The following is a 23190-nucleotide window of genomic DNA, read 5'->3' on the forward strand; positions in this document are numbered from 1 at the left end:
TGGGCCCTTCTGTTCCTCATTCAAACACCCTCCCCACCAACCCAGAGCCCAGCCCCTCCCAGACCAGGCGGGCGACCTGGCAGGGCCACTCATCTCTTTCAAGGAGGTTCATTAGCATGCCCTAGAGGCTGATTCAAGAAACACCATGTTCAGATTGAAGACTGGGGCAGTGGCAGAGGCCACATTGATACCAGATACAGAGTCCTGGCTTCCTTTTCTATTCAGTTAGACCCAGGATTGCAGACAAGTAGATAATGTGAATCATTTCTGCAAACACCTGAACCCAGTCTTGCTTCACAAAGTATGGCCTCCTCCACCAACAACATTTGACAGCATGTTCGAAATTCAGAATCTGAATCAGAACCTGCATTTCAACAAGATTCCGGCATGATTTACATGCAACTAACAGTGAGAAGCTTTTTTCCCTATGTATTTTCTTTTACATCTCTCCCTACTTCCTCACTGTCAAAAGACAATATGCAGCCAGTTTCCAGGGCCGGCCCTAATTTCTCAAGCTAAGTCTGCAAAGACCTTGGAACAAAATTTGTTCTGCTTTGATTCACTAAAATATAAATAAATTCTCTGAGTCTCATCTTAAATTTTTAGATGAAAATAACATCTATCCTTAGGGAACTAAAGATTAAAACATTTTCAGAGTAGCTACATGTACCTTGGAGTCATTATTGGGATTTATGAATTCCAGGATATTTGGATTATTCTTGAATTTCTAATGTTATTCCTCTGGCTTTCTAGAAAGGTTCACATTCCACCCTTTAAGTTCAAGCCACAGTCCTCTGCTGGCATCCAGTGGTGAATGGCGTAATGTGGAAACACAAACTCACCAACCACGATACCGCAGTAAGCCCTGGAAATGAACTGGGAGGATGAACCCTAAATCCAGCTTGTGGCTCATCACATAACCCAGTAAGAGACCAAAGAGAGGAAAGGAAGAAACGCGGCCCAGTGTCTGCTGAGATTTAATTGTTCTGAGCAAAGCTGTTGTATACCAGTTCATTATCAGACACCAGGTGCCAAGCTGAAAAACGTGAACTTGGTTTTCTTTTATGCATCAATTCATATGTAAAATCACTGGCAAGAGTTCAGTCCTGCTGAGACCCACAGTTCAGTAATGACTTTAACAATTCTAAAGCACTTATAACAAGGACTCACAGGCCTCAGCTTTGCTTCTTTCCACCTGCTTTATTTGTGTGGTCTGCCCTTTCCACCTCCCATTTCCTAAAAAGTAAAAATAACAGCCAGCGTAGAGAGGCAAGCCACTGTGTGCTCAGTGAGGGAGCTCTCTATTCGTTGTAGAGAATGGTTGACAACCCCTGATAAGCTGATCGTGGGGTCCACAAAAACAGAACATTTTCAATTTTGCTTGCCATTTGCCTAGCTTTGAAAATTATAGTGTATTTTATCATTAATTGCAACGTATAGATTCTCTGCCCAGGAGCAACTTTAAAGAATGCCAATTTGGACATCTCTTCGTGTTTTGTTTTGTTTTGTTTTGTTTTTTAATTAAAGGACCCTCCTCGCCCCCACATTCTGCCACCTAAGATAACCTCTTATAGAGGCACACTTTTCACTGAAAACCTCAGTTGCAATGAGGATAGACATTGGACTTCACAGGATTCACTTTGCCACAACTAATCTAACCTCAGTTCAAGTCTCTGCAGTTATTATTTTTCCCCAGCTTGTGAAAAGCAAAATTCTTTGAAACCTTTTATGTCTTTCCCTTTATTAGCCAACCACCCTGTGGGATCAATGAAAGACCAATTTTTTTTCTAAGTACTTCTTAAGAGACACTTTTGAGTGTGTCTTGGCAGCTTGGCACGGTTCACCTCCAGCTGTGGCACAGCTGTGTGAAAGCCAAGATGGGTAGTTCCACTTTCCACAAAGGCCTGAGATTCCCGGCCAGCTCCAAACCCTAGTGACTGGAAGGGAGCTTAGAGTCGCCTGTAAGCGACTTTGTCAAATGAGAAGAATGAGGAAGGTGTTTTTTTCCAGCAAAGCTAAAATTCCAAGGAAGATTAAAACAGAGGACGTCTCCTCGTTGTTCTGGCGCCCTCCACTGCCTGTGTCTGGCTTTGCACTCCTGAGTTCCATCAAATCACCCAGCCAGCCAAAAGTAGAAAGTTTGCCTAACTTTGTGGAAACCTTGGCCAAAATCTAAGGGTGGCTTTTTGGAATGCTAAAGTCATTATAAATTGACAACAAAAACGCTGTGTCCTGCCACCTTGGGACATTGAGCCTTCATCCCACGCCCCACAGTGAAGGTGCTGGCATGGCATGGCCTCTCACTAAAGGCAAGATGTGGGTCGGCGCCTGTAGCACAGTGGTTATGGCGCCAGCCGCATACACTGAGGGTAGCAGGTTCCGAACCCGGCCTGGGCCTGCTAAACAACAATGGCAACTGTAACAAAAAATAGCCGGGGTGTGTGGCAGGCACTTGTAGTCCCAGCTACTTGGGAGGCTGAGGCAAGAGAATCACTTAAGCCCAAGAGTTAGAAGTTGCTGTGAGCTGTGACGCCACAGCCCTCTACCCAGGGTGACAGCTTGGGACTCTGTCTCAAAAATAAATAAATAAATGAATAAGTAAATAAATAAATAAAATAAAAATAAAGGCAAGGGGACGGTGCCTGTGGCTCAGTCGGTAAGGCGCCGGCCCCATATACCAAGGGTGGCGGGTTCAAACCCAGCCCCGGCTGAACTGCAATCAAAAAAATAGCTGGGCGTTGTGGCGGGCGCCTGTAGTCCCAGCTACTCAGGAGGCTGAGGCAAGAGAATCGCTTAAGCCCAGGAGTTGGAGGTTGCTGTGAGCCGTGTGACGCCCCGGCACTCTACCGAGGGCCATAAAGTGAGACTCTGTCTCTACAAAAAAAAATCACCTTTTCCCATGTGATGTAGCTGGAGAGTGACACACATATTTCTCCCTGAGTCTCTTCCTTTCAGTATTTCTGTCTCAAAGATGGGCAGGGGGAAGTGGGGTCCTGCTAGAAATCATCCTGGGTGTCTTGCCAGTCCTGGGACACTGAAAAGCAAGTAGGAAAAGCAAATAGGAACTGGCCAGTACTGGAACTCGGAAAAACAAATAGAAAAATTGCTTCCAATACTATGCAGCCTTAAAAAAAAAAAGATGGAGACAGTACCTCTTTCATGTTTACATGGATGGAGCTGGAACATATTCTTCTTAGTAAAGTATCTCAAGAATGGAAGAGAAAGAGACAGACAAACTGACAGTCTGTGACAGGATCCCTAGCTGCGGAAAGGAGGCGGTGGCCATGGAGTTGGAAGACAACTCCTCCAGCTGTCCTGTTATTAAATTCTTAAGAACTTAAAGCCTTGAAGGATTGAGCAATTCTCAAGAATGTTTTTATAAGAAGAAGAGTGGAACACGTCAAAGACACAAGAGCTCTTTGTAGATTCTGACTGGCTCACTTTGTCCCCAAGTTCATCTTAGAGCTCAAGCAAATCCAAGACTTGAGACAAAGACACTAGACTTGTGTCAGGGGCAAAAACTTCTGGTAGTAGCTCTTGGTGACATCAATCATCAGCTCCTGAGTACATTCCGGGAGCTCCCCTGAGAAGAGTCCTGGGCATCCTGAAAAGACAGTGAATGGTGGGACCACAGTTTCTGGAGGTAATACTGTATTGTCAAGAATTTTGCAGCAGTCTTTTAACACACACCGGCGCCCAATCACACAGTTCTTGCCAACATGAACGTAGGAACCAATCTGAGCTGCGTTGACTACACAGTCTTCCTCAATAAAGACATGGTCCCCAATATGTAATGGAAAAAATGAAACATCTTTGCTGAATTTCTTGAATGGTGGCCTTATGACACTACAACTCTTCACAACACAGTGGCGTCCAACTCTAACGTTTGCCAGATCTCCTCAGATAATACAGTCATTCATCACAATGGTCTTACCATTAAGAACGATGTTCTGGCTTCCACCAACACTGACTGGAGACTAACTTTGTTCCCAGATGCCGTCTCGATGTACTCGGACTTGTTGTACAGCAGCTCGCCCAACTCCATGGCCACCGCCTCCTTTCCGCAGCTGGGGATCCTGTCACAGACTGTCAGTTTGTCTGTCTCTTTTTCTTCCATTGTTGAGATACTTTACTAAGAAGAATATGTTCCAGCTCCATCCATGTAAACATAAAAGAGTTAAAGTCTCCATCTTTTTTTTTTTTTTTAAGGCTGCATAGTATTGGAAGCAATTTTTCTATTTGTTTTTCCGAGTTCCAGTACTGGCCAGTTCCTATTTGCTTTTCCTACTTGCTTTTCAGTGTCCCAGGACTGGCAAGACACCCAGGATGATTTCTAGCAGGACCCCACTTCCCCCTGCCCATCTTTGAGACAGAAATACTAAAAGGAAGAGACTCAGGGAGAAATATGTGTGTCACTCTCCAGCTACATCACATGGGAAAAGGTGATTTTTTTAAAGGTTTCTTATTAAAAAGAAATCACTTGAATTCTGAGTATCAGTTCCCTTAAAAAGAGGGATTTAAACAACTGCTGAGCCATCTTCCAGTCCTTACATTCCTACCCCTGCCCTTCCCACCCCCTTCCCCCTCTATCCAGTAGTAGATTTTGGCATTACTGCCCATCGAGGTTAAAATCAATGTCATCTTTGAACCCCCCTCTCTAACCTTCCTCTTTAAATCTCTTTATTCCCACCACTGCATTTGGTCACACACATTAATGAGCTCTCCTTATCTGGAGAAGTGACTTTATAAGCCAGGATCATTCAGACTTCAATTCAAAGACGATGGAATAAATCAAACTCATGTATTTATAAAGCATAAAAGAGCCTGGCTTCTCAGAGTCATGCTGACGTAATGGTTATTTTAAGCTGAATCATTAAATTAATATATTTTAAGCATATTGAAATATTTAAGAACATTCACATGCAAAATTCCTAATTTTCCTGGCACCTGCTGGGCTTGTGACAGGATTTTCCAAGATAGTCGGGAAGACTTGTTAAAGTTGTGAGTTTGTCTTGCCAAGCATTTGAAATCTTGAGCAAAACAATGAAATATATTTGTGCAGGGGACTCCAGAACCAAGTCTTCATGATGGCCCCTGTGTGTGGAACTGAAGGTGAGAAAGTAGGCAGGTGTCTTGTCCACCACAGAAATCCGTAATTGGAGTCACCTCTAGTTCGTGCTCCTCCCTGCACAAGCCCCTGACAGCTGACTGTGTGTACCTGTGACACTTTCCCTGTAAGGAGGCGGGAAGTGGGCAGGCTCAGGAATAACCCTCTGTCTTCTCCGCAGGACACCGTTGGCGTCTTCACTCTTGATATGAGACTCTTCTGCCCAGTGGGGACATTTCCTCCCCAGCCCTCAGCCACGAAATGCCACCAGTCACTGGAAACGTGTGCCAGCATTTTTGTGTGTTGCCGACACACTGTCTGGAAGGGCAGCTCCCCCCCCACCCCCCGCCCTCTGCAAACCCCTGGGGCCCCTTCCCCTCTGTAGAGGGGCCCTGCCGAGTCTGCTGTGACAGAGCAAGTGGCCTTTTAAAGAAATGAAGCAGTGAAGCTAAGCCGCGCATGCTTCCTGCCCATTCTTCTGCCAGCAGGACAGGGCCCCAGGAGGAAGGAGGGTGGGGACCTTACGGTGTGATGTAGGTTTGAGCGGAACATGAGGTTGTAGAGCATTCGAGTTGGAAGGCATCTTTTTTTTTTTTTTTTTTGGTTTTTGGCTGGGGCTGGGTTTGAACCCGCCACCTCCGGCATATGGGACCGGCACCCTACTCCTTGAGCCACAGGCACCACCCTGGAAGGCATCTTAGTAACTAGTCGAACACCCTCACCATAGAGGTGAATAAAGTGAGGGTGTGAATCATCACCACTAACACGGCAAGTGTTAGCTATTGCTGTGGGAACTAGGAATGATTACATCTAATACTACAACATCTATTGTTAAATTGCTTAGCCTCCTGGGGAGCTGTCTTAGTTCACCATTCTCCAGAAGCCAAGCTTGATCCAGCAATCGGGGTGAAAGTACTTTATGCTAGAGGTGATCAGGGCAGCACCGTGAGGGATGGGAAGTGACACAGTGTGACAGAGAGATTGGGGTGGTTCACCAGGTCCACTTTCAGGAACAAAGCACTTTTCCTGGCACCTGCTGGGCTTGTGACCGGCAACATCTGAATATTGCTGAAAATCACCATCACCAAAGGTCATTCCACTTCCTGGGAGCAGCCCCCATCCAAGGCTGGTTGATACAAGGGTCCAACCTCCTGTCCCCACCTTCCCAAGTCAGGTCGACTCCAGTAGCAGTCTGGGTTTCAGAACATCCTGTGGACTCACGGAGTCTTTGCTGTGACTGTCTGGTAGTCACCTTGTCCCTCTGCCTAATCCTGCCTGCTTCCCTTTTTCAATAGGTGGTAATCCTTCAAACACTCCTAAATTAACTTTTTGCTTGCTCATCTGCCTGTCAGTAAGTTTACCAGGGAGCCAGAACTTGCTCAAGGAAGTAAATGGAAAAGAGATTCTGCCAGCCAGTCCCACAAGGGGCGTGCACAGCCCCTGGCACAGGCGGGGCTGCAATTAGTGCTCAGCCCGGTGAGCAGGGGGGATGGTCACCTGGTACAGGAAAATACACCAGCCGGGCCACACCCCAAACGTTACAGAAAGATGAGGGATAGTAATTCTTAGAAAAACGGTGCTGGAGGGCGTTAGGTGAAAAGACGATAGAAGACACAAAATGATTGAGCAGCCTTTAAAAACGAGTGTGCTCTGGCCTGAATGTTTGAGTCCTCCCAAAGTCATATGTTGACATACCCCGAGGTGATGGTGTTAGCAGGTGAGAGCTTTGGGAGGTGATTAGGTCTGCAGTGTGGAGCCTTCCTGAATTGAATCAGTGCTCTTTTTTTTTTTTTGAGTGCAAAAAATTAATATAAAATTTATTAAAACACCCACAATATTTTAAAGATACCAGGAGTAATACAGTTCACAAACCCAGTTGTTTGTGTAAATTATAATAAGATACAAATCAAAAAGGATACATACTTGCAATTTCTAGGCACCCTAAAATTAAATTTACTGAAACACTGGGGAGAAGGGAGGGTGAGGAGGGGTAGCTCAGGAGGCAAACCAATAAAATAGAAGGAAAAAATATTAACAAAAAGATAAAAATTATTCAAAATAAAATTATCAGCATAAATTTACTGTACTAAGAATATCTACAGTTTAGTAATACACATCCTGTTGCCTTGAGACATTGCAAAAATCTACCATTCATCCATCAACCCCAGATAAACTTCATTTCAAGTAGCCACAGTTTACAAAGTCAAGATGGAATATTCAAGTATGATTGTTAAGTTCACCTCCATTGGAAGCCAAGTAACCAAACAGGAATTCAAAGAGATAAGAAATAAAACACATCGGGGGCGGAGCAAGATGGCAGCCGAGTAACAGCTTCCTTGCATCTGGGCACCGTGAGTCTGGGGATATAGGACTCCAGGCATCTCTGGCTGGTGGGATCTGCCTATCATCAACCCTGAGAGGATACAGGGAGTCAGTCAGCAAGAGACTTCTGGACCCCAAGAGGAGGACTAAAACAGTGGAAAACCGGCAAGTGGTCGCGTGTGTTCAATCCGTCTAAACCCACCCGCAACTGTAAGTTCAGTAGCAGCCAGACTGCAAACCAGAAAGGCCTTACCTGTGAACTGTTTTGGTGTCTTTGGACTTGGCACTCAGCTGAACTGCCTTGGGGAGCCTGAGCGGGAGTGCGGAGAACTTTGGCCTTTGTCTAGGGACCCAGTCTGAGCCGCTGAGCCAGACGGAGCTAATAGTGTTTGGCTCTGGGTCACAGGCAGACATTGTGAGCAATCTGCCCCGGCAAGCTCCGCCCTCAGGGTCACAGAGCTGGAATTCGGTGGGAGCTGGTAACCCAGCGACCAAGTAGCCTAAGGGCGGGGTCTGAGCCACCTTGCAGCCCTAACCCTTGGGGGCAGAGGGAGACCAGTTTTGACACACAGGGTAAGTGGATAGCCACTTCAGCAGTGATTCCAGCAACAAGCACTTCCCTGAGAAAGCTTCTGCTCAGTAAGTGAACAAGTTCAAAGTGCCTTTTAAGTGGGCTGAAGAGAGATTTAGGGTGTCTACCTGCTGGGGTTTGAGAAACTAGCAGCCTCCAGTCGTATCAGAACTGTGATTAACATCTCATACCCCAGAAGACCACGTGTTGCCCAGACAATATTCAATAACATATACACACTGCTTTGTTTTTGGTTGTGTTTTTTTTTTTATTTGTTTATTTTGATGTTGTGGATTGTTGTTTTGTTTTTTAAGTTCAGCCTTTTCCATACAGATCCTTTTTCTTTCTCAATTTTTCTAGTTTAATTATAATTTCCCATTGCTGCCTATTTCAATAATTAGAACTTCATTTTCGTTAGTGTTTCTACCGCTATTATTTGTTTTTTCCAGCCAATATTATCCCGTAAAGTTTTCTGTTTGCTTGTTTTGGTTTGATTTATAGCATTTTTGTCTTTCCTCTCTACTTGGTGGAGGTGGGGTACTGTGTCTGATCAGGTTATCAAAGAGCTGCTGACCTCAAGGGAACCACCCAACTGGGCACCCCCAGAAGGTGGTTTTTTTTTTAAGGTTGTATCAAAGTACCCTACTGTACACCTATATTGCTCTGTCTCCCTCTTTCTGTGCCTCTCTTCTTTTTGTCAATATTCCTTTTACCCACCCCCTCTCCTTTCCCTATTTTTCTATTTTTTTCCTTATCACTCGGTCCTCCCTTCTTTCATCCCTTTTTTGCTCTTCAACCTTCTCACCCTTCTGGTCCTGTAACCCTTAGTCCACAGGCACAAGAACTTAAAGACCAAGAGGAAGTGAAAGGAAAATTAGGGCAAGGAAACAGATAAAAGAAATCACCCATGAGGAAGAATCAGCAGAAAACTCCAGGCAACATGAAGAACCAGTCCAGAACAACCCCGCCAAGGGACCATGAGGTAGCTACTGCAGAGGATTCCACCTATACAGAAATGTTAGGAATGACAGAAAGGGAATTTAGAATACACATGTTGAAAACAATGAAAGAAATGATGGAAACAATGAAGGAAACTGCTAATGAAGTGGAAAATAACCAAAAGGAAATCCAAAAACAGAATCAAATAAGAGATGAACTATATGAAGAATATAAAAAGGATATAGCAGAGCTGAAGGAAATGAAACAGTCAATCAGGGAACTTAAAGATGCAATGGAAAGTATCAGCAACAGGTTAGACCATGCAGAAGAAAGAATTTCAGAGGTAGAAGACAAAGTTTTTGAGATAACTCAGATAGTAAAAGAGGCAGAAAAGAAGAGAGAGAGAGCAGAACGTTCACTGTCAGAATTATAGGACTTTATGAAGCGTTCCAACATACGAGTTATAGGAATTCCAGAAGGGGAAGAAGAATGCCCCAGAGGAATGGAAGTCATACTAGAGAATATTATAAAAGAAAATTTCCCAAATATCACCAAAGATTCTGACACACTGCTTTCAGAGGGCTATCGGAACCCAGGTCGCCTCAACTCTAACCGAGCTTCTCCAAGACACATTGTGATGAACCTGTCCAAAGTCAAGACAAAAGAAAAGATTCTGCAAGCTGCCAGGAGTAAGCGCCAGTTGACCTACAGGGGCAAATCCATCAGAGTGACTGCAGACTTCTCTAATGAAACTTTCCAAGCAAGAAGACAATGGTCATCTACCTTTAATCTACTTAAACAGAACAATTTCCAGCCCAGAATTCTCTACCCTGCTAAGCTAAGCTAAGCTTCCAAATTGAAGGAGAAATCAAATCATTTACGGATATACAAACATTGAGGAAATTCGCCACAACAAGACCAGCTCTACAGGAAATACTTCAACCTATTCTGCACACTGACCACCACAATGGATCAGCAGCAAAGTAAGAACTCAGAAATTAAAGGACAGAACCAAACCTCCACACTGATGCAAAAGATAAAACTAAGCAATGGACTCTCACAAAATAAGATGAATAGAATACTACCACACTTATCAGTTATCTCAATAAATGTTAATGGCTTGAATTCCCCACTGAAGAGACATAGATTGGTTGACTGGATTAAAAAACACAAGCCATCCATTTGCTGTCTGCAAGAAACACACCTGGCTTCAAAAGACAAATTAAAGCTCGGAGTCAAGGGTTGGAAGACAATTTTTCAGGCAAATGGAATTCAGAAGAAAAGAGGAGTTGCAATCTTATTTTCAGATACATGTGGATTTAAAGCAACTAAAGTCAAAAAAGACAAAGATGGTCACTTTATATTGGTCAAGGGAAAAATACAACAAGAAGACATTTCAATTCTAAATATCTATGCACCCAATTTCAATGCTCCCAGATTCTTGAAACAGACCTTACTCAGTCTGAGCAATATGATATCTGATAATACCATAATAACAGGGGACCTTAACACTCCTCTTACAGAGCTGGACAGATCCTCTAAACAGAAATTAAACAAGGATATAAGAGACTTAAATGAGACCCTAGAACAACTGTGCTTGATAGACGCATATAGAACACTCCATCCCAAAGATAAAGAATATACATTCTTCTCATCACCCCATGGAACATTCTCCAAAATTGATCATATCCTGGGACACAAAACAAATATCAACAGAATCAAAAGAATTGAAATTTTACCTTCTATCTTCTCAGACCATAAGGCACTAAAGGTGGAACTCAACTCTAACAAAAATGCTCGACCCCACCCAAAGGCATGGAAACTAAACAATCTTCTGTTGAATAACAGATGGGTGAAGGAAGAAATAAAACAGGAAATCATTAACTTCCTTGAACATAACAACAATGAAGACACAAGCTACCAAAACCTGTGGGATACTGCAAAAGCAGTTTTGAGAGGAAAATTCATCGCTTTAGATGCCTACATTCGAAAAACAGAAAGAGAGCGCATCAACGATCTCACAAGAGATCTTATGGAATTGGAAAAAGAAGAACAATCTAAGCCTAAACTCAGTAGAAGAAAAGAAATATCCAAAATCAAATCAGAGATCAATGAAATTGAAAACAAAAGAATCATTCAGAAAATTAATGAAACAAGGAGTTGTTTTTTTGAAAAAATAAATAAAATAGATAAACCATTGGCCAGTCTAACGAGGAATAGAAAAGTAAAATCTCTAGTAACCTCAATCAGAAATGATAAAGGGGAAATAACAACTGATCCCACGGAGATACAAGAGATCATCTCTGAATACTACCAGAAACTCTATGCCCAGAAATTTGACAATGTGAAAGAAATGGATCAATATTTGGAATCACACCCTCTCCCTAGACTCAGCCAGGAAGAAATAGAGCTCCTGAACAGACCAATTTCAAGCACTGAGATCAAAGAAACAATAAAAAAGCTTCCAACCAAAAAATGCCCTGGTCCAGATGGCTTCACTCCAGAATTCTATCAAACCTTCAAGGAAGAGCTTATTCCTGTACTGCAGAAATTATTCCAAAAAATTGAGGACGAAGGAATCTTCCCCAACACATTCTATGAAGCAAACATCACCCTGATACCAAAACCAGGAGAAAACCCAAACAAAAAGGAGAATTTCAGACCAATCTCACTCATGAACATAGACGCAAAAATTCTCAACAAAATCCTAGCCAATAGATTACAGCTTATCATCAAAAAAAGTCATTCATCATGATCAAGTAGGCTTCATCCCAGGGATGCAAGGCTGGTTTAACATACGCAAGTCTATAAACGTTATCCACCATATTAACAGAGGCAAAAATAAAGATCACATGATCCTCTCAATAGATGCAGAAAAAGCATTTGATAAAATCCAGCATCCTTTTCTAATTAGAACACTGAAGAGTATAGGCATAGGTGGCACATTTCTAAAACTGATTCAAGCTATCTATGACAAACCCACAGCCAATATTTTACTGAATGGAGCAAAACTGAAAGCTTTTCGTCTTAGAACTGGAACCAGACAAGGTTGTCCTCTGTCACCTTTACTATTCAACGTAGTGCTGGAAGTTCTAGCCAATACGATTAGGCAAGACAAGGAAATAAAGGGAATCCAAATAGGAGCAGAGGAGGTCAAAGTCTCCCTCTTTGCTGACGACGTGATCTTATACTTATCGAACCCCAAAGACTCAACCACAAGACTCCTAGAAGTCATCAAAAAGTACAGTAATGTTTCAGGATATAAAATCAATGTCCACAAGTCAGTAGCCTTTGTGTACACCAATAACAGTCAAGATGAGAAGCTAATTAAGGACACAACTCCCTTCACCATAGTCTCAAAGAAAATGAAATACCTAGGAGTATACCTAACGAAGGAGGTGAAGGACCTCTATAAAGAAAACTATGAAATCCTCAGAAAGGAAATAGCAGAGGATATTAACAAATGGAAGAACATACCATGCTCATGGATGGGAAGAATCAACATTGTTAAAATGTCTATACTTCCCAAAGCAATCTACCTATTCAATGCCATTCCTATCAAAATACCAACATCGTACTTTCAAGATTTGGAAAAAATGATTCTGCGTTTTGTATGGAACCAGAAAAAACCCCGTATAGCTAAGGCAGTTCTCTGTAACAAAAATAAAGCTGGGGGCATCAGCATACCAAATTTTAGTCTGTACTACAAAGCCATAGTGGTCAAGACAGCATGGTACTGACACAAAAACAGAGACATAGACACTTGGAATCGAATTGAAAACCAAGAAATGAAACTAACATTTTACAACCACCTAATCTTTGGTAAACCAAATAAGAACATACCTTGGGGGAAAGACTCCCTATTCAATAAATGGTGTTGGGAGAACTGGATGTCTACATGTAAAAGACTGAAACTGGACCCACACCTTTCCCCACTCACAAAAATCGATTCAAGATGGATAAAGGGCTTAAACTTAAGGCATGAAACAATAAAAATCCTCCAAGAAAGCATAGGAAAAACACTGGAAGATATTGGCCTGGGGAAAGACTTCATGAAGAAGACTGCCATGGCAATTGCAACAACAACAAAAATAAACAAATGGGACTTCATGAAACTGAAAAGCTTCTGTACAGCTAAGGAGACAATAATCAAAGCAAAGAGACAACCTACACAATGGGAAAGGATATTTGCATATTTTCAATCAGACAAAAGCTTGGTAACTAGGATCTATAGACAACTCAAATTAATCCACATGAAAAAAGCCAGCAATCCCATATATCAATGGGCAAGAGACATGAATAGAACTTTCTCTAAAGACGACAGACGAATGGCTAACAAACACATGAAAAAATGTTCATCATCTCTATATATTAGAGAAATGCAAATCAAAACAACCCTGAGATATCATCTAACCCCAGTGAGAATGGCCCACATCACAAAATCTCAAAACTGCAGATGCTGGCATGGATGTGGAGAGAAGGAAACACCTTTACACTGCTGGTGGGACTGCAAACTAGTACAACCTTTCTGGAAGGAAGTATGGAGAAACCTCAAAGCACTCAAGCTAGACCTCCCATTTGATCCTGCAATCCCATTACTGGGCATCTACCCAGAAGGAAAGAAATCCTTTTATCATAAGGACACTTGTACTAGACTGTTTATTGCAGCTCAATTTACAATTGCCAAAATGTGGAAACAGCCTAAATGCCCACCAACCCAGGAATGGATTAACAAGCTGTGGTATATGTATACCATGGAATACTATTCAGCCATTAAAAAAAATGGAGACTTTACATCCTTCGTATTAACCTGGATGGACGTGGAAGACATCATTCTTAGTAAAGCATCATAAGAATGGAGAAGCATGAATCCTATGAACTCAATTTTGATATGAGGACAATTAATGACAATTATGATTATGGGGGGGAAACAGAAAGAGGGAAGGAGGGAGGTGGGTGGGTCCTTGGTGTGTGTCACACTTTATGGGGGCAAGACATGATTGCAAGAGGGACTTTACCTAACAATTGCAATCAGTGTAACCTGGCTTATTGTACCCTCAATGAATCTCCAACAATAAAAAAAAAAAAAAAGAAAGAAAGAAAACACATCAAAAAGCTACAAGGGTTCTAGATTAAGTCTAACATATTAATATGCCACTATATGACCTGCCCTTGTTTCTTTAAGTGGAATACATGAAAAAGAAATGACATCACTCCTGTTTTTCTCCCCCCTTTCCTCTCAAAAGAAAAAAAAAGGTATTAGAACCAATTAAATTTGGATTGTTCAAATGAGCCAATCAGTATCTTAATTTAAATCTCCACGTGAAGAGTGATGGGTTACCCCTGAATGTTGGTAGTCAAAATGAGAAGAGGGAGCAAATAATACCACTACAAAAAGCATCCCTGATGTCAGAATAGAAGTGAATGAGGAAGTAGGCCAAATTGCTTGCTGATTCTTAGGCAAAAAAAATAGCCTGGAAAGCTGGTTAGCCCTTCAGCGAGGTTATAGTGAGAAGATGGTCTTCTGTGAGGAAGCAGGTCCTCACCAGGCTGCTAACCCGCTGGTGCCTGGTCGTGGACTTCCCTCCAGAACTGAGAAACAGACCTTTCTTTTGTTTACCATCACCCTGTCTATGGCGGTTTGTTATTGCAGTCTGAACAGACTAGGTCAAGGTTTGAAGCCAGAGGCCTCCTCGGGGTATATTAAGAAAGTCTCCACTCCTGCTGGCAAAGAGCAGGGAATCTATAGGACAGGTCCAGGACAAGGTCATGACCGTAGCATGGCTCCAGAGAAGACTGGACTCTCAACCTACCTGGGTCTGCATACCACAATCAGGGCTCTGACTGGAAGAGAAAAGGACCCCAGAAATTGGGATAGGGACATCTGGGCTAACGCACTTGAGAATGTTGAACCCTCAGACTCTCCTGGGCTCCCGACCCTGCAGAAGTAGATGGTGCTGTTGGAGGTAGCAAGTCCCCCACCCCGCTAAGACATCAGGTTCCTTTTGGGGCGCTGACCCACCACTCCTGTTGGCCACAGGTAGTTAAGAAAGGTGAGTTCATAACACAGTGCTGGTCTGGCCAAGGGAGGAAACGGTGCCCCAAGGGCCTGAAGGACTAGTTAACCTGCAGGTCAGGTCTGAGAGAGCCCGAGAAGGGATTCCAGAAGTGCCAGATCACAAGTGAAATGAAGTGTTTACTAATCTGGACGCACTGTCTCAGGATACAGGATTCAACAGCACAGCAAAGACCCCAAGGCAGACCCATTCCTGGATGGCTCTTAGTCTGGGCCATCACTTTCTCCAAGTGTCTTTTAATTCTATTTTTATTGACAATAATAGTGTTTTTGAGGATTTTACATCTATATTTATCTAGGATATTGACCTCTAATTTTCTTTTCTTGTAGTGTCCTGGTCTGGCTTTGACATTTGGGTGACTCATCTGTCCTTGTAGATGAGTTTGGAAGTATTCATTGCCTTTTTTTGCCTTTTTTTTTTAAGAAGAATTTTAGAAGGATTGATATAGTTCTTTAAATGCTTGGTAGAAGTCTGTCATGAAGTCTGAGGGCCTGGGCTTTTTTTTTAGGTAGAAGATTTTCTATTATTAATTCAACCTTCTTATTCATTATTAGCCTATTTATATTCTCCATCTCTTGATGACTGAGTCTTGGTATTATAAGTTATGTTTCTAGGGTAGGAATTCATCCGTTTCCTCTAGGTATCCAATTTGTCGGCGTATAATTGTTCATAGTAGTCTCTTAGGATGCTTTGTACTTCTGTTATCAGTTAAGCTGTCTCTGTCTCCTCTTTCATTTCTGATTTTATTTGAGTCTTTTAGTATAGCTAACAATTTGTCAATCTTGTTTACCTTTTCGAAAAATCAACTCTTTGTTTTATTGGTAGTTTTTTTTAGTCTCTTTTATTTATTTCTGCTGGTCTCTAACTTTGGGTTTAGCTTTTCTTTTTTAGTGTCATGTTAAGTTCTTTATTTGAGATCTTTCTTTCTTAAAATATATACGTTTAATGCTCTAAACGTCCCTCTTAAAACTGCTTTTGCTGAGTCTCGTTAGTTTGGTATGATGTGTTTTCATTCTCACTTGTCTCAAGATATCTTTTAATTTCATTTTAATTTCTACTTTGACCCAGTAGTTAAGACTTGCCTTGTGACCTGCCGTATGATCTGTCCTAGAGAACGATCCGTGTCTGTTGTGTTTCTGTTGGATGAGCTGATCTGCATGTGTCTGTTAGCTCCGTATGTCTAAAAAAGTATTGTCCAAGTCCAGTGTTCCCTGTTATTTTTCCATTATTATTGGAAGTGGAGTGTAGCAATCCTTGCTATCATTGTATTGCTATCTATTTCTCCCTTCAGATGTGTTGATGTGTGCTTTACGTACGTAGGTGTTCCGATGATAAATACATACACGTGCCCATATTTACAGTTGTTTCCTCTCTCGATGAACTGACCCCTTTTTCAGATTCACAAGTTAGCCCTATCTTTGAAATTTTCAGAAACCCAGAGGTCTCTGGATCTCCAAAGTAAAACATAAGTTATTGTGTCACTCATTTCCAGCCATGAAGAAGGAAGCACAATGCCTGGGGGGCTGTCACGGTGTCTCGAGAAAGAATGTTCTCCTCTGGGAATATTGCTTCAGTCAGTACAGTGGGCGAGTGAAAAGTTGTCAGCTGAGTGTGAGTGTGTTCAAAACAGGCCCTAGCGAGGCCCTGTGGGTGAGGTGCACTCATTCCCCCCAAGTGAAGTGTTTGTATGTGGGGACACAGAAAGAGTATCATTAAGCTTTAAGGTTTGGCACCTCCTGAGAACTTCAGGTTATTCATTCCACAGGACAAGTGATGAGTAAGGGTCGCTGTGTGGGCAGAACATTGGGGTGAGGGGGTCCGGCTGCCACTGCACATGCATGGGGTCTGCAGGAGTACGCTGGTCTGGCCCCCACAGGATTCACTCCAGCATTTCTTGGTGTTCCCCTGCCTAATTTCACTTGTAAATAGGTAAGTGGAGGCTCAGTGCCGGTAGCTCAGTGGTTAGGACGCCAGCCACATACACTGAGGCTGGTGGGTTCAAGCCTGGCCTGGGCCTGCCAAACAATGACAACTGCAATAAAAAAATAGCTAGGTGTTGTGGTGGGTGCCTACAGTCCCAGCTACTTGAGAGACTGAGGAAAGAGAATCACAATAGCCCAGGAATTTGAGGTTGCTGTGAGCTGTGATGCTACAGCACTCTACCGAGGGCAACATAATGAGACTCTGTCTCAAAAAAATAAAAAAATTTAAAAATGGAGGAAGGAAAGGTGACTTGGCTAGGAGTGCTGCAGAATGGGATAAGCTGCCGTGACGAGTCAAAGTGCTAGTTGGGGGGAGCTCCCCCGATTGAGAGGAGAGGAGAGAGCGTGGGTGTCACTTATGCCCTTGCCATGAGCACCAGCTCTAGAGGTGGGCTTCCCTCCTCTGACTTTCCTTTTTTATAACTCAAGTTCAGGAAAACTGGCCTGAACTTGTAGAGGGGCTTCCCAGAACTTAGATGAAGTTCATCTGAATGGATCCAGGGGTAGATGGTAGTAGAAGCTCTGCTGTGCTGCCCAGATCCCCCTTTATGACTGAAGGGTTTATACCCCCGGCTCTGGGCGTGCTGGCTAACACTCCTTAGACATTAGCCTTCTCTAAATATTGTCCTCAACTGAAGAGACCTACGAGATGAGAAGCTGAATCTGAAAATCTGAAAATCACTTTTCAGTGCAGGGTCATTAGGCCTGGCTTCTACACGCCAACTCAGACAACTTTGACAGATCTCCATGCGGGGCTAGCCGATGCTTATTTGTAATAACAGTCCAACTTTTCTCCTGCTTCCTTCTTTTTTCTATTCAGAGATTAATCCTGAGAGCACTTTCCAATAAATCTCCTGAACAGAGTCAGCTGCCCAAAGGTCTCAATCCACAACATGAAGAGAATGAACGCCAATAAAAACTCCATTGGTGGGAATGTTACTACTGCAGACATCTGGGCCTCAAAGCCGCTAGGAACCCTCTCGAGACTGTATGGACCAGGTCTCGGGTTTTTCCCATTAGGGAATATGGTCAGAGTATTTATTTGCCAATTCGTACAGCTCTGTTGGCTGAGCAGTCCCTCTTGGGGTTTTAACACCTGTCACTTTCTTCCTGCTCTGTTTGTGGGCTGAGAAAGATCCTGAAACTAGAGAGCCATCAGGTGGGAAGACTGAGGAAGCCATCAGCCTGTGTGAAGATTGTCCCCACGGTAGGTGTGGAGATTACAAGAGGAACATCGGGGGACAGAGGCCATGTGGAACCACGTGGTATATTTCCATGGAGGAGGGATAGCTACATTAGGTTTATGAATGATAACTGAAATAGTCACGATGATTATTGGACTAAAGCAGAGGGCAGAGGCTACAAGGAAGGAAGGCACCCAGGGATTCTTCATCACGTATTTTCAACATGGAGCGTGCGAGACAGCGCTGGGAGGATGGGGCTGGGTGTGGCAGAGTTGCTGTGGGCAAGACACATCAGAACCACGTTTTACAAACCTACAAGCCTTTCACTGGTTCTTATCTTGAAGGAAAGACTAATCTCTTGAGGGCAGGAGTTATTTTACTGAAGTGTGATGATGTGTAATCTCACAGCATTAGGGTCACTCTGCCGCCCCTTGCCAGCCATTGTGGTTGAGGTGCTAGAGAAAAGAGGTTCAGGTATCAGCTCTGCCACTTACTATCACTATGGTCTCCACTATGTTACCCAAGCGCTTCGAATCTCAGTTTCCTTATTTATAAAATGGTGATAATAATGCCGATTTTGTGGGATTGTTGAGTCAAGGAAAATGAAGCACTTGGCAGAGCTCTCAGCACATGGCAGAGCTCAAGGGATGTCCGTTGCTCTTCCCTCAAAAAATATTTTTTGAGATGACTGATTAATGAATATAGACTTAATTGAAATTTGATAAATATTGCAAAAGTCCAAAAGTTGTCGTGAAGGAGTTCATGATTATATTGTTAGGGTCCAAATTAGCGTTATGAGTTTTGGTTTCAGTGACATCATCCGAGAGGGCTTCTAAAGGGCTCCAGCATATGCAGTATTTAAATTTAGTTACTACAGTCTGTCCAAATGGAAGCAGAGTGACAGCCACCATGGTGATTGATGAAGTCGTTTGGAGTCTGTTTATCATTAGTGCTTTTAAAATGCCTTTTTTGGACCAAGGCCACTCTGCTCCATTTGATAATTTTACAGTATTTGGGGACTTGAGAGTAGGATCTATTTTTCCAGAGCTGTTTTTTAACTTTAAAAAAATGTATCCTATCCAGAGAGGGAGAATAAAAGACACTTAGAACTTAATCCCACTAATTTATCCCTTGTTGCATATCATCCATCTTCCCAACCATTCCCCATTCATCTTACCCACGGTCTCAGATGTAGTGTTGGGAAGAACAAGATAATCTAAGTTGGCCTGGGTGAGAGAGCATCAGAGTCAGTTTGTAGAATTTTCATTCATCTTCCTGAAATTTCAAATCCTTGCAAACTGTCAGCCATACCTCAAATCCCTGAATCAGTCAGCACCAGATTTTTTTTTTAGAGGACTTACTAAATTGCTTCATGTTTTTAGAATCAAAAAAACATCATCGTAACAGATGGCAGCTCAAGGAAGTCACATATAAACCAAAAGAAACAAAGAGTCGACCTTGGAAGGCTGCAGGGAAGGAGGATGCGAGGGCAGGTAAAGGTTATTTGTGGTGACAAACACAAGCAATAGCACTTGAGCTTGTAATCTGCTCATCAGTTTCTCAAATTAATTTCTAGTCAACAGTGATCCAAAGTCATCTCAGCTTACCTGCAGTTGGCAAGAGATAATAATGACAATAACAGCTAAAATGGATCACGTCTCTCCTGTGTGTTAAGAACAGCACTTTACTAGCCTTATCTCAGGATCCTACTCCTATTGAATGCAGTAGGTTCTTTTATTACCTTCATGTTAAAACAGAGGAGGAAAATGAGGCTTGCAGAGGTGGTTAGCAACCAAGCTATGGCAGGGGGAAAAATGGCCCCTTCGAAGGGTCTAAATAGCTTTTAATGTCGAATCTCCAAGAGCCGGAGCCAGGGAGAGCATCTACTGCCAAATCATGGCCCTGCAGGAAAGGACAAGGGGCCAGCTTCCCCCTCAGCTCTCCTGTCAGAATCTCCCATCGCCTACGGCGTCCAGACACCATAGGCGCGGGCACCTTGGTTCCTATGCCTGGCGGAGGTATAGGCAGGCAGAGAAGGACGTGGCCTGGCTCTAAAAGGGCGAATGGAGAGTAGCCTGTGTTACGTGGCCACATGGCTTGCTCACGGCCACTCAGTGAGAATGACCAGAAAGCTCACGCTGGGTGGCACACAGTAGGTCGGGGGAACTGCTTCCTGCTTGTCCGATGCAGCCCTCAGAATACAGCAGGATCTCTTACTCACAGTGGACCTGTGACGAATTCAGCTGTCATCCTACTGAGCCCCAGAGACTATGGAGAGCAGACATGGGTAAAAGTAGCAGGATCCCAGAGCTCGCTCAGAAAAACGGTGGTAAATGGCAGAACTGGCTGCCTTTTGGGTTATGACCTTAGGGGCTTAAGAGACCATCTACACAGAGTAGAAGTAACTGTCTCCCTACTTTCTCTTAAAGGAGTGAACCTCACTTTCAGTAGACAACACTGTCATTGTGCTGGTTTCAACCACCTTTCTGGTTGGAACTTTGATTCCTTCTTGCACCCTGAACAGAAATATTGAAGGTAAAGGGTACATATGATTGCCAGCAGATCCTTTATACTTGGAAAGAATATTTTGATGACGATAATAATAACAAATTTCAACTAAGCAAAGACTTGTCTAACTTTTTAGTTTATTAATTTATATCCACATGCGTTAATTCAAGGATCTTTTAAGGCAGTCCTGTGAAGTGGGCAAGGCAGCTATTGTGAGCACCGTTTATAAGTGGCTGTTAAATAGCAGAGATGGAGTAAGACCTATGAAGTCACTGAAAATGTTTGCGAGTGATTCTAAAGCACTCAAATGCCTGAATCCCATCTCCTCTCCTCTTCTACATGGTTGCTAGCCTGTCGGTGAACACCTCTGACGTGAGAGAGCCCGCCGTCAGATAGAGAGGCATACTAAGGGCCCGATCTCGGGACGGTACTGATACCACATAAGTCAGGGTTCTCCAGAGAAGCAGAATCGGTAGTTTATACACACAGGAAGATATTTCTTATGAGGAATTGGCTCACATGGTAATGCAGCCTGAGAAATCCCACCATCTGCCATCTGCAAGCGGGAGACCCAGGACAGCTGGGGGTGTGGCTCTGGTCTAAGTTCAGAGTTTTGAGAACCAGGGAGCTGATGTTGTGAACTCCAGTGCGCGATGGGAGAAGACTCATGTCCCAGGTCAAGCAGGCAGATAGGAAACAAAAGGGGTGAATCTCTCTTTCCTCTGCCTTTTTGTTCTGATTAGAAGGGTAGGCTGGGGCAAAGTTAGACCACAATTTGCATAATAAGCCTGGTCTTTTTTATTTAGATGTACCTTACTGGGGGTAACTTGGAGAGGGCCACTGCTGGAGGTATGGAGGTGAGGCTGAATCCAAATGTCTGAGAGATCAGCCCTGGTCCCCTTGTACAGAAAAGTTAAAGAAGAAAACCGTGAAGCATCCCTTGAAGTTGCAGGGGGTTGTTAAAAGATTCTAAGGATGTGGAACCAATGTATAAAAAACTACGCGCTCACAGGAAGGATCAAACACAAAATAATCTAGCAAGGTTGGGGGAAAAGAGGGAGAAGGGAGGGGCGGGAGGAGGGTGATTGGCGGGATCTCACCTAATGTGCACAATGTGAGGTGTTCAGCAGGCCCCCTGGGGGAAGGGCTCAACTACAACTTGAACTTTACCTTAGAATTGAAAACAATGTAACCTAAACATTTGTACCCTCATATTAATTCGAAATAAAAAAGGGGGGGAAAAAGAAAAAAGATTCTAAAGATTAGAATAATGTGTGTCAAATACCCCAAACTCTAAAGCTAGACCATTTACACACTACTTGAAAATAGTGTTGAAAAATGCCCTACTGCCATTCATTGAGGGCTACCTCGAGGCTGTATGAAAGACGGTTAAAATGTATTAGGAGTTGTCCGCGTGCTGAGTGCCGATCCTACCTACCTTCGCATGGGGCTGGTGAGTCTGAGAGTTTTAGGTTTCGACATGGCTGGGCTATAACACCCAATTAATTAACTAACTCATCTAGGTGTTGCTGTGAAGTTATTTTTCAGCAGTGGTTAACATGGCTTTTAACGAGATTATCTTCAATAACCCAGGCGCCTACATTTGAATTGTATCAGCTGAAAGACCTTAGAAGCAAATTGTGGTTTCCCCAAAGAAGAAGAAATTCTTTCCACAGAAAGAAACTCACCTGCCTGAGAGTTTCTGGCCTGTCGCCCCGCCTGACAGATTTTCAGACTTGCCAACCCTCACAACCACATCAGCCAATTCCTTGAAATAAATCTCTTTACAGGGTACACGTAATCTTTGGGGACTTATAAACATGTGTGCACGTACATGAGATGGACTTCATCTTCTCAGACATGGAATACACAGGCTCCTTCCCAGCCACCCATGCCAGGTCCTAACCACTCCAGTCAGGGATGATTTTCTGTGCATCCATCCTGGGGGAGGAGAAAGCACCGTGAGCACAGGAGGAGCCTTGGAGGGAAACACTGCGAGAGCTGCCCAGGTCCTTCCCTCCCTGCAGCTCCTCAGCCTGAGACAGGTCTGAGCTGGGGAGAGGCTTGGGTTTGAATTAGAGGTAAAAATTCCAGTCCAGTCTAATAGCAAAACTTTAGCCACCTAAAAAAATCAGATTCTTTGTTAATACCTGAGAGTAACCCGACAATCTATGTTTCTGTCGAAGATTTTGCCCACGTCCTGAAAAGCCCAAGTGATGATGAAGAATAAGTTGTTTTCTGCTTACCCTTCAAAAGTTGTTCTCATCCCATAAAGGACACGACAAGGTTGATGGCGACGGGAGAGGGGGAGGAACGAGAGGGAAGAAGGAGGTGGAAGCAAGGTGGAAGCTCACCTCTTAAAACAACTTTCGAAGGAACTTCTGAGGAGCTTGGTGGTGATGGTAGAGGAAACTGGGGGTGGGCTGGAGAAGAGGTGAGGTGGGTGGGGAGAGCCCTGAGGGGACGTGTTCAAATGCTACGGGAATGACCCAGCACCAGC

At 43.4% G+C, this 23190-nt stretch overlaps 1 pseudogene; it reads right to left on the minus strand.

Annotated features, from left to right (window-relative positions):
• Positions 1 to 3296: 3296 nt before the first annotated feature.
• On the minus strand, positions 3297 to 4094 carry LOC128588134 (dynactin subunit 5-like; annotated as a pseudogene).
• Positions 4095 to 23190: the final 19096 nt, after the last annotated feature.

This window comes from Nycticebus coucang, chromosome 1 (genome assembly GCF_027406575.1).
Source record: "Nycticebus coucang isolate mNycCou1 chromosome 1, mNycCou1.pri, whole genome shotgun sequence".
Classification (NCBI taxonomy): Eukaryota; Metazoa; Chordata; class Mammalia; order Primates; family Lorisidae; genus Nycticebus; species Nycticebus coucang.